This window comes from Heterodontus francisci, chromosome 22 (genome assembly GCF_036365525.1).
Source record: "Heterodontus francisci isolate sHetFra1 chromosome 22, sHetFra1.hap1, whole genome shotgun sequence".
Lineage (NCBI taxonomy): Eukaryota > Metazoa > Chordata > Chondrichthyes > Heterodontiformes > Heterodontidae > Heterodontus > Heterodontus francisci.
The window spans coordinates 39023663-39035713 of record NC_090392.1 but is presented as its reverse complement, the minus strand read 5'-3'; the positions used below and the strand labels follow the sequence as shown (position 1 = coordinate 39035713).

At 45.5% G+C, this 12051-nt stretch overlaps 5 non-coding genes across 5 annotated transcripts; all 5 read left to right on the top strand.

The window, feature by feature from the left end:
* The first annotated feature begins 494 nt into the window (after positions 1 to 494).
* trnan-auu (transfer RNA asparagine (anticodon AUU)) lies at positions 495 to 568 on the top strand. The gene has a single exon. It is a non-coding gene; the product is annotated as a tRNA-Asn (tRNA).
* A 2137-nt stretch (positions 569 to 2705) lies between these two features.
* Positions 2706 to 2779, top strand: trnan-guu (transfer RNA asparagine (anticodon GUU)). Its single transcript has one exon. It is a non-coding gene; the product is annotated as a tRNA-Asn (tRNA).
* A 2133-nt stretch (positions 2780 to 4912) lies between these two features.
* Positions 4913 to 4986, top strand: trnan-guu (transfer RNA asparagine (anticodon GUU)). Its single transcript has one exon. It is a non-coding gene; the product is annotated as a tRNA-Asn (tRNA).
* Positions 4987 to 7118: 2132 nt separating this feature from the next.
* On the top strand, positions 7119 to 7192 carry trnay-gua (transfer RNA tyrosine (anticodon GUA)). The gene has a single exon. It is a non-coding gene; the product is annotated as a tRNA-Tyr (tRNA).
* Positions 7193 to 11487: 4295 nt separating this feature from the next.
* On the top strand, positions 11488 to 11561 carry trnan-guu (transfer RNA asparagine (anticodon GUU)). Its single transcript has one exon. It is a non-coding gene; the product is annotated as a tRNA-Asn (tRNA).
* The last annotated feature ends 490 nt before the right edge of the window (positions 11562 to 12051 follow it).

Here is a 12051-nt window from a genome sequence, read left to right as displayed (position 1 = left end):
GCAGCAACTCAGGCAGCACATCTGGAAAGACAAACAGTGTTAGACTTTCTGGTGGGTAGCCTTTCTTCACAACTGGATAAAGGTTAGAGATTGAACAGGTATAAAGCGAGTGCAGTGGCAGAGGGAAAGGCGAAGGGGCAAGGTGTGGGATAGGGTGGAACTGTGGCCTGGAGAGTTTGTCTGTCAGGGGAAAGATTTCCGCAGCAGAACAGTGTGACATTGTTAAATGAGCTCTGTTTTGTGCTTCGTACAATTGTTGAATTGCCGCAACCGTTTTGACATTGTCCCCTTGTGAAATGGGTCTCCGACTGACGGAAAAAGTGCTGGGGAGAAATTTTGATTTGTACCACCAGATGGCAGAGATAAACAGATACCATCCCGCAGCGTCGATATGGAAAAGCTGATGACTGGCAGGATTCTCCAGCTCACAAGACCTGAGACTCGAATTCATTGAAACACTGGTTTGCAGTGTCTTGCGTGATTTTGCTGTGGTCGTCTCTGTGGCGCAATTGGCTAGCGCGTTTGGCTATTAACCGAAAATTTGGTGGTTCAAGCCCACCCAGAGACGTCGGCCCTTATTGAGCATTTCACTTAGCGACCCTGGACGTGCTTGTTCTGCTCTCTGTGTTTGCATTGGTGTCTTCTTTTCCTGATTATTAAACAACGCTGCTCTGATCCATGACCTGACTGTTTCCATGCATTCATGATAAGCAATTTTCAATGAAATGAGCAAAAACCATGCACAGACGTCGGACCCATGCTAAATATATTGAGGTCGGTCGGGCTTCGAAAAAAGCAATGCAAATTCATTCAATGGCTGCACAATCTGGGACTGTTCCACCGCTGGGATTCGGGAAAACAAGTTGAATGCGGTGGACCATTTTAATGATATTTTACCTGCATCAAATAAGTTCACTTTTATTGATGTACACTAAAAGTCCCTGGCTGACATTGTTCCAGTCCACTGCTGACAGCTGATCAAAGCAGGTGTGGAATTGCTCGTGACAGCTGAGCACCAAGCGCTGAATTTTCTTCAGTTTTCAAATCCAATTCCACACATCGTGACTCAGAATCACTGCTGTGAGAGTGGGAAATCGCTGCAAATACTCAACAGGACGGGCAACTTGTGAAAACTCTTTCAATTTTTGTTGTACAGACTTTTCTTAAAACTTCAAACTGGACCATATGGCAATATAAAGCGTGTGTGTGTGTGTGTGTCTGTGGCTGTGGCTGTGATGGTTCTATCGAAACTGAGAGTCTTGATGTTATGAGGGCGATGCATTGTGAGTGTGTCAGTTGTAAATCTCCTTTTATTTTGATCTATATCAGGTTCTAAATATATAAATATTGTGCACTTGAGTATTATGGGTGTATCAGTGTGCTCATTCTGAATAAATGTGTGTGTGTGTGCGCGTGTGTTACTTCTCAATGTATTTGTGTGTATCTGTGTTGTGTATACATTTTTCTATGTGTCAAAGCAAAGTAAGAGAGCAATAAATAAGCAGAAAGTACACATAAACTCACACAATGCCACAGCACGGTTCAGAAACATGCACACAAACTCACACAGTCCGACAAAACGGTTCAGAAACCCGCAGACAAACTCACACAGTCCTAGAACACCGTTCAGAGACACATTAAACTCACACCGTCCCACAACACGCTGCAAAGCCACACACAAACTCACACGGTCCCACAGCACGGTTCAGAGACATACACAAACTTACACAGTCCCACAACACGGTTCAGACACGCACACACAATCTCACTCAGTCCCGCCGTTCATTTAAAATACCTGTCGAGCACGATAGATCTTAAAACCAGAGACGTTCACCATCCTGACTGCACATATCCATTCCAGTAGCGAAAGGGGGAGCACTGGCTCCGGCCAGTTCTGATATAGCACGAGGCTTGTCAATCAAGTCATGCTCCACCCAGCCCAGATTGAGTCACCTACCAGGTCGCAGTTTACTGTGTGTCAGTACCTGCCCCTCAGGTGTGGGAGATTCCAAGCTTAGTCTGTCGGTTAAAAGGGCATGGGGGCAGATTGGCCTTTTGCCATGTGGCAGTATCCTCAATAAAAGACTCTTTGCCTGGGAAACCGGGTCTAACGGTAGCTACCTGGAGACGAACCGTCAACATTGTGAGTGCAAAAGCAAACGAATGGTGGATGCTGGAAATCTGAAATGAAAAGAGAAAATGCAGGAAATGCGCAGCAACTCAGGCAGCACATCTGGAAAGACAAACAGTGTTAGACTTTCTGGTGGGTAGCCTTTCTTCACAACTGGATAAAGGTTAGAGATTGAACAGGTATAAAGCGAGTGCAGAGGCAGAGGGAAAGGCGAAGGGGCAAGGTCTGGGTTAGGGTGGAACTGTGGCCTGGAGAGTTTGTCTGTCAGGGGAAAGATTTCCGCAGCAGAACAGTGTGACATTGTTAAATGAGCTCTGTTTTGTGCTTCGTACAATTGTTGAATTGCCGCAACCGTTTTGACATTGTCCCATTGTGAAATGGTTCTCCGACTGACGGAAAAAGTGCTGGGGAGAAATTTTGATTTGTACCACCAGATGGCAGAGATAAACAGATACCATCCCGCAGCGTCGATCTGGAAAAGCTGATGACTGGAGGATTCTCCAGCTCACACGACCTGAGACTCGAATTCATTGAAACACTGGTTTGCAGTGTCTTGCATGATTTTGCCGTGGTCGTCTCTGTGGCGCAATTGGCTAGCGCGTTCGGCTGTTGACCGAAAGGTTGGTGGTTTAAGCCCACCCAGGGACGTCGGCCTTTATTGAGCGTTTCACTTAGCGCCCCTGGAAATGCTTGTTCCACTCTCTGTGTTTGCATTGGTGTCTTCTTTTCCTGATTATTTAACAATGCTGCTCTGATCCATTACCTGACTGTTTCCATGCATTCATGATAAGCAATTTTCAATGAAATGAGCAAAAACCATGCACAGACGTCGAACCCATATATTAAGGTCGGTCGGGCTACGAAAAAAGCAATGCAAAGTCATTCAATGGCTGCACAATCTGGGACTGTTCCACCGCTGGGATTAGGGAAAACAAGTTGAATGCGGTGGACCATTTTAATGATATTTTACCTGCATCAAATAAGTTCACTTTTATTGATGTACACTAAAAGTCCCTGGCTGACATTGTTCCAGTCCACTGCTGACAGCTGATCAAAGCAGGTGTGGAATTGCTCGTGACAGCTGAGCACCAAGCGCTGAATTTTCTTCAGTTTTCAAATCCAATTCCACACATCGTGACTCAGAATCACTGCTGTGAGAGTGGGAAATCGCTGCAAATACTCAACAGGACGGGCAACTTGTGAAAACTCTTTCAATTTTTGTTGTACAGACTTTTCTTAAAACTTCAAACTGGACCATATGGCAATATAAAGCGTGTGTGTGTGTGTGTGTCTGTGGCTGTGGCTGTGATGGTTCTATCGAAACTGAGAGTCTTGATGTTATGAGGGCGATGCATTGTGAGTGTGACAGTTGTAAATCTCCTTTTATTTTGATAATATATATCAGGTTCTAAATATATAAATATTGTGCACTTGAGTATTATGGGTGTATCAGTGTGCTCATTCTGAATAAATGTGTGTGTGTGTGTGCGTGTGTTACTTCTCAATGTATTTGTGTGTATCTGTGTTGTGTATACATTTTTCTATGTGTCAAAGCAAAGTAAGAGAGCAATAAATAAGCAGAAAGTACACATAAACTCACACAATGCCACAACACGGTTCAGAAACATGCACACAAACTCACACAGTCCGACAAAACGGTTCAGAAACCCGCAGACAAACTCACACAGTCCCAGAACACCGTTCAGAGACACATTAAACTCACACCGTCCCACAACACGCTGCAAAGCCACACACAAACTCACACGGTCCCACAGCATGGTTCAGAGACATACACAAACTTACACAGTCCCACAACACGGTTCAGACACGCACACACAATCTCACTCAGTCCCGCCGTTCATTTAAAATACCTGTCGAGCACGATAGATCTTAAAACCAGAGACGTTCACCATCCTGACTGCACATATCCATTCCAGTAGCGAAAGGGGGAGCACTGGCTCCGGCCAGTTCTGATATAGCACGAGGCTTGTCAATCAAGTCATGCTCCACCCAGCCCAGATTGAGTCACCTACCAGGTCGCAGTTTACTGTGTGTCAGTACCTGCCCCTCAGGTGTGGGAGATTCCAAGCTTAGTCTGTCGGTTAAAAGGGCATGGGGGCAGATTGGCGTTTTGCCATGTGGCAGTATCCTCAATAAAAGACTCTTTGCCTGGGAAACCGGGTCTAACGGTAGCTACCTGGAGACGAACCGTCAACATTGTGAGTGCAAAAGCAAACGAATGGTGGATGCTGGAAATCTGAAATGAAAAGAGAAAATGCAGGAAATGCGCAGCAACTCAGGCAGCACATCTGGAAAGACAAACAGTGTTAGACTTTCTGGTGGGTAGCCTTTCTTCACAACTGGATAAAGGTTAGAGATTGAACAGGTATAAAGCGAGTGCAGAGGCAGAGGGAAAGGCGAAGGGGCAAGGTCTGGGTTAGGGTGGAACTGTGGCCTGGAGAGTTTGTCTGTCAGGGGAAAGATTTCCGCAGCAGAACAGTGTGACATTGTTAAATGAGCTCTGTTTTGTGCTTCGTACAATTGTTGAATTGCCGCAACCATTTTGACATTGTCCCCTTGTGAAATGGTTCTCCGACTGACGGAAAAAGTGCTGGGGAGAAATTTTGATTTGTACCACCAGATGGCAGAGATAAACAGATACCATCTCGCAGCGTCGATCTGGAAAAGCTGATGACTGGAGGATTCTCCAGCTCACACGACCTGAGACTCGAATTCATTGAAACACTGGTTTGCAGTGTCTTGCGTGATTTTGCCGTGGTTGTCTCTGTGGCGCAATTGGCTAGCGCGTTCGGCTGTTGACCGAAAGGCTGGTGGTTCAAGCCCACCCAGGGACGTCGGCCTTTATTGAGCGTTTCACTTAGCGCCCCTGGAAATGCTTGTTCCACTCTCTGTGTTTGCATTGGTGTCTTCTTTTCCTGATTATTTAACAACGCTGCTCTGATCCATTACCTGACTGTTTCCATGCATTCATGATAAGCAATTTTCAATGAAATGAGCAAAAACCATGCGCAGACGTCGAACCCATATATTAAGGTCGGTCGGGCTACGAAAAAAGCAATGCAAAGTCATTCAATGGCTGCACAATCTGGGACTGTTCCACTGCTGGGATTAGGGAAAACAAGTTGAATGCGGTGGACCATTTTAATGATATTTTACCTGCATCAAATAAGTTCACTTTTATTGATGTACACTAAAAGTCCCTGGCTGACATTGTTCCAGTCCACTGCTGACAGCTGATCAAAGCAGGTGTGGAATTGCTCATGACAGCTGAGCACCAAGCGCTGAATTTTCTTCAGTTTTCAAATCCAATTCCACACATCGTGACTCAGAATCACTGCTGTGAGAGTGGGAAATCGCTGCAAATACTCAACAGGACGGGCAACTTGTGAAAACTCTTTCAATTTTTGTTGTACAGACTTTTCTTAAAACTTCAAACTGGACCATATGGCAATATAAAGCGTGTGTGTGTGTGTGTGTCTGTGGCTGTGGCTGTGATGGTTCTATCGAAACTGAGAGTCTTGATGTTATGAGGGCGATGCATTGTGAGTGTGTCAGTTGTAAATCTCCTTTTATTTTGATAATATATATCAGGTTCTAAATATATAAATATTGTGCACTTGAGTATTATGGGTGTATCAGTGTGCTCGTTCTGAATAAATGTGTGTGTGTGTGCGTGTGTTACTTCTCAATGTATTTGTGTGTATCTGTGTTGTGTATACATTTTTCTATGTGTCAAAGCAAAGTAAGAGAGCAATAAATAAGCAGAAAGTACACATAAACTCACACAATGCCACAACACGGTTCAGAAACATGCACACAAACTCACACAGTCCGACAAAACGGTTCAGAAACCCGCAGACAAACTCACACAGTCCTAGAACACCGTTCAGAGACACATTAAACTCACACCGTCCCACAACACGCTGCAAAGCCACACACAAACTCACACGGTCCCACAGCACGGTTCAGAGACATACACAAACTTACACAGTCCCACAACACGGTTCAGACACGCACACACAATCTCACTCAGTCCCGCCGTTCATTTAAAATACCTGTCGAGCACGATAGATCTTAAAACCAGAGACGTTCACCATCCTGACTGCACATATCCATTCCAGTAGCGAAAGGGGGAGCACTGGCTCCGGCCAGTTCTGATAGAGCACGAGGCTTGTCAATCAAGTCATGCTCCACCCAGCCCAGATTGAGTCACCTGCCAGGTCGCAGTTTACTGTGTGTCAGAACCTGCCCCTCAGGTGCGGGAGATTCCAAGCTTAGTCTGTCGGTTAAAAGGGCATGGGGGCAGATTGGCCTTTTGCCATGTGGCAGTATCTTCAATAAATGCCTCTTTGCCTGGGAAACCGGGTCTAACGGTAGCTACCTGGAGACGAACCGTCAACATTGTGAGTGCAAAAGCAAACGAATGGTGGATGCTGGAAACCTGAAATGAAAAGAGAAAATGCAGGAAATGCGCAGCAACTCAGGCAGCACATCTGGAAAGACAAATAGTGTCAGACTTTCTGGTGGGTAGCCTTTCTTCACAACTGGATAAAGGTTAGAGATTGAACAGTTATAAAGCGAGTGCAGAGGCAGAGGGAAAGGCGAAGGGGCAAGGTGTGGGATAGGGTTGAACTGTGGCCTGGAGAGTTTGTCTGTCAGGGGAAAGATTTCCGCAGCAGAACAGTGTGACATTGTTAAATGAGCTCTGTTTTGTGCTTCGTACAATTGTTGAATTGCCGCAACCGTTTTGACATTGTCCCCTTGTGAAATGGTTCTCCGACTGACGGAAAAAGTGCTGGGGAGAAATTTTGATCTGTACCACCAGATGGCAGAGATAAACAGATACCATCCCGCAGCGTCGATCTGGAAAAGCTGATGACTGGCAGGATTCTCCAGCTCACACGACCTGAGACTCGAATTCATTGAAACACTGGTTTGCAGTGTCTTGGGTGATTTTGCGGTTGTCGTCTCTGTGGCGCAATTGGCTAGCGCGTTCGGCTGTAAACCGGAATGTTGGTGGTTCAAACACACCCAGGGACATCGGCCCTGATTGAGCGTTTCACTTAGCGCCCCTGGACGTGCTTGTTCTGCTCCCTGTGTTTGCATTGGTGTCTTCTTTTCCTGATTATTTAACAACGCTGCTCTGATCCATTACCTGACTGTTTCCATGCATTCATGATAAGCAATTTTCAATGAAATGAGCAAAAACCATGCACAGACGTCGAACCCATGCTAAATATATTAAGGTCGGTCGGGCTTCGAAAAAAGCAATGCAAATTCATTCAATGGCTGCACAATCTGGGACTGTTCCACCGCTGGGATTAGGGTAAACAAGTTGAATGCGGTGGACCATTTTAATGATATTTTACCTGCATCAAATAAGTTCACTTTTATTGAAGTACACTAAAAGTCCCTGGCTGACATTGTTGCAGTCCACTGCTAACAGCTGATCAAAGCAGGTGTGGAATTACTCGTGACAGCTGAGCACCAAGCACCGAATTTTCTTCAGTTTTCAAATCCAATTCCACACATCGTGACTCAGAATCACTGCTCTGAGAGTGGGAAATCGCTGCAAATAATCAGCAGGACGGGTAACGTGTGAAAACTCTTTCAATTTTTGTTGTACAGACTTTTCTTAAAACTTCAAACTGGACCATATGGCAATATAAAGCGTGTGTGTGTGTCTGTGGCTGTGGCTGTCATGGTTCTATCGAAACTGTGAGTCTTGATGTTCTGAGGGCGATGCATTGTGAGTGTGTCCGTTGTAAATCTCCTTTTATTTTGATAATATATATCAGGTTCTAAATATATAAATATTGTGCACTTGAGTATTATGGGTGTATCAGTGTGCTCATTCTGAATAAATGTGTGTGTGTGCGTGTGTTACTTCTCAATGTATTTGTGTGTATCTGTGTTGTGTATACATTTTTCTATGTGTCAAAGCAAAGTAAGAGAGCAATAAATAAGCAGAAAGTACACATAAACTCACACAATGCCACAACACGGTTCAGAAACACGCACACAAACTCACACAGTCCGACAAAACGGTTCAGAAACCCGCAGACAAACTCACACAGTCCGAGAACACCGTTCAGAGACACATTAAACTCACAGCGTCCCACAACACGCTGCAAAGCCACACACAAACTCACACGGTCCCACAGCACGGTTCAGAGACATACACAAATTTACACAGCCCCACAACACGGTTCAGACACGCACACACAATCTCACTCAGTCCCGCCGTTCATTTAAAATACCTGTCGAGCACGATAGATCTTAAAACCAGAGACGTTCACCATCCTGACTGCACATATCCATTCCAGTAGCGAAAGGGGGAGCACTGGCTCCGGCCAGTTCTGATATAGCACGAGGCTTGTCAATCAAGTCATGCTCCACCCAGCCCAGATTGAGTCACCTACCAGGTCGCAGTTTACTGTGTGTCAGAACCTGCCCCTCAGGTGTGGGAGATTCCAAGCTTAGTCTGTCGGTTAAAAGGGCATGGGGGCAGATTGGCCTTTTGCCATGTGGCAGTATCCTCAATAAAAGCCTCTTTGCCTGGGAAACCGGGTCTAACGGTAGCTACCTGGAGACGAACCGTCAACATTGTGAGTGCAAAAGCAAACGAATGGTGGATGCTGGAAATCTGAAATGAAAAGAGAAAATGCAGGAAATGCGCAGCAACTCAGGCAGCACATCTGGAAAGACAAACAGTGTTAGACTTTCTGGTGGGTAGCCTTTCTTCACAACTGGATAAAGGTTAGAGATTGAACAGGTATAAAGCGAGTGCAGAGGCAGAGGGAAAGGCGAAGGGGCAAGGTGTGGGAGAGGGTGGAACTGTGGCCTGGAGACTTTGTCTGTCAGGGGAAAGATTTCCGCAGCAGAACAGTGTGACATTGTTAAATGAGCTCTGTTTTGTGCTTCGTACAATTGTTGAATTGCCGCAACCGTTTTGACATTGTCCCCTTGTGAAATGGTTCTCCGACTGACGGAAAAAGTGCTGGGGAGAAATTTTGATTTGTACCACCAGATGGCAGAGATAAACAGATACCATCCCGCAGCGTCGATCTGGAAAAGCTGATGACTGGCAGGATTCTCCAGCTCACACGACCTGAGACTCGAATTCATTGAAACACTGGTTTGCAGTGTCTTGCGTGATTTAGCTGTGGTTATCTCTGTGGCGCAATTGGCTAGCGCGTTCGGCTGTTAACCGAAAGGTTGGTTGTTTAAGCCCACCCAGGGACGTCGGCCCTTACTGAGCGTTTCACTTAGCGCCCCTGGACGTGCTTGTTCTACTCTCTGTGTTTGCATTGGTGTCTTCTTTTCCTGATTATTTAACAACGCTGCTCTGATCCATTACCTGACTGTTTCCATGCATTCATGATAAGCAATTTTCAATGAAATGAGCAAAAACCATGCACAGACGTCGAACCCATGCTAAATATATTAAGGTCGGTCGGGCTTCGAAAAAAGCAATGCAAATTCATTCAATGGCTGCACAATCTGGGACTGTTCCACCGCTGGGATTAGGGAAAACAAGTTGAATGCGGTGGACCATTTTAATGATATTTTACCTGCATCAAATAAGTTCACTTTTATTGATGTACACTAAAAGTCCCTGGCTGACATTGTTCCAGTCCACTGCTAACAGCTGATCAAAGCAGGTGTGGAATTGCTCGTGACAGCTGAGCACCAAGCGCTGAATTTCCTTCAGTTTTCAAATCCAATTCCACACATCGTGACTCAGAATCACTGCTCTGAGAGTGGGAAATCGCTGCAAATAATCAGCAGGACGGGTAACGTGTGAAAACTCTTTCAATTTTTGTTGTACAGACTTTTCTTAAAACTTCAAACTGGACCATATGGCAATATAAAGCGTGTGTGTGTGTCTGTGGCTGTCATGGTTCTATCGAAAATGTGAGTCTTGATGTTCTGAGGGCGATGCATTGTGAGTGTGTCCGTTGTAAATCTCCTTTTATTTTGATAATATATATCAGGTTCTAAATATATAAATATTGTGCACTTGAGTATTATGGGTGTATCAGTGTGCTCATTCTGAATAAATGTGTGTGTGTGTGTGTGCGTGTGTTACTTACCAATGTATTTGTGTGTATCTGTGTTGTGTATACATTTTTCTATGTGTCAAAGCAAAGTAAGAGAGCAATAAATAAGCAGAAAGTACACATAAACTCACACAATGCCACAACACGGTTCAGAAACACGCACACAAACTCACACAGTCCGACAAAACGGTTCAGAAACCCGCAGACAAACTCACACAGTCCTAGAACACCGTTCAGAGACACATTAAACTCACAGCGTCCCACAACACGCTGCAAAGCCACACACAAACTCACACGGTCCCACAGCACGGTTCAGACACGCACACACAATCTCACTCAGTCCCGCCGTTCATTTAAAATACCTGTCGAGCACGATGGATCTTAAAACCAGAGACGTTCACCATCCTGACTGCACATATCCATTCCAGTAGCGAAAGGGGGAGCACTGGCTCCGGCCAGTTCTGATAGAGCACGAGGCTTGTCAATCAAGTCATGCTCCACCCAGCCCAGATTGAGTCACCTGCCAGGTCGCAGTTTACTGTGTGTCAGAACCTGCCCCTCAGGTGTGGGAGATTCCAAGCTTAGTCTGTCGGTTAAAAGGGCATGGGGCAGATTGGCCTTTTGCCATGTGGCAGTATCCTCAAAAAAAGCCTCTTTGCCTGGGAAACCGGGTCTAACGGTAGCTACCTGGAGACGAACCGTCAACATTGTGAGTGCAAAAGCAAACGAATGGTGGATGCTGGAAATCTGAAATGAAAAGAGAAAATGCAGGAAATGCGCAGCAACTCAGGCAGCACATCTGGAAAGATAAACAGTGTTAGACTTTCCGGTGGGTAGCCTTTCTTCACAACTGGATAAAGGTTAGAGATTGAACAGGTATAAAGCGAGTGCAGAGGCAGAGGGAAAGGCGAAGGGGCAAGGTTTGGGATAGGGTGGAACTGTGGCCTGGAGAGTTTGTCTGTCAGGGGAAAGATTTCCGCAGCAGAACAGTGTGACATTGTTAAATGAGCTCTGTTTTGTGCTTCGTACAATTGTTGAATTGCCGCAACCGTTTTGACATTGTCCCCTTGTGAAATGGTTCTCCGACTGACGGAAAAAGTGCTGGGGAGAAATTTTGATTTGTACCACCAGATGGCAGAGATAAACAGATACCATCCCGCAGCGTCGATCTGGAAAAGCTGATGACTGGCAGGATTCTCCAGCTCACACGACCTGAGACTCGAATTCATTGAAACACTGGTTTGCAGTGTCTTGCGTGATTTTGCTGTGGTCGTCTCTGTGGCGCAATTGGCTGGCGCGTTCGGCTGTTCACCGAAAGGTTGGTGGTTCAAGCCCACCCAGAGACGTCGGCCTTTATTGAGCGTTTCACTTAGCGCCCCTGGACGTGCTTGTTCTACTCTCTGTGTTTGCATTGGTGTCTTCTTTCCCTGATTATTTAACAACGCTGCTCTGATCCATTACCTGACTGTTTCCATGCATTCATGATAAGCAATTTTCAATGAAATGAGCAAAAACTATGCACAGACGTCGAACCCATATATTAAGGTCGGTCGGGCTTCGAGAAAAGCAATGCAAATTCATTCAATGGCTACACAATCTGGGACTGTTCCACCGCTGGGATTAGGGAAAACAAGTTGAATGCGGCGGACCATTTTAATGATATTTTACCTGCATCAAATAAGTTCACTTTTATTGATGTACACTAAAAGTCCCTGGCTGACATTGTTCCAGTCCACTGCTGACAGCTGATCAAAGCAGGTGTGGAATTGCTCGTGACAGCTGAGCACCAAGCGCTGAATTTTCTTCAGTTTTCAAATCCAATTCCACACATCGTGA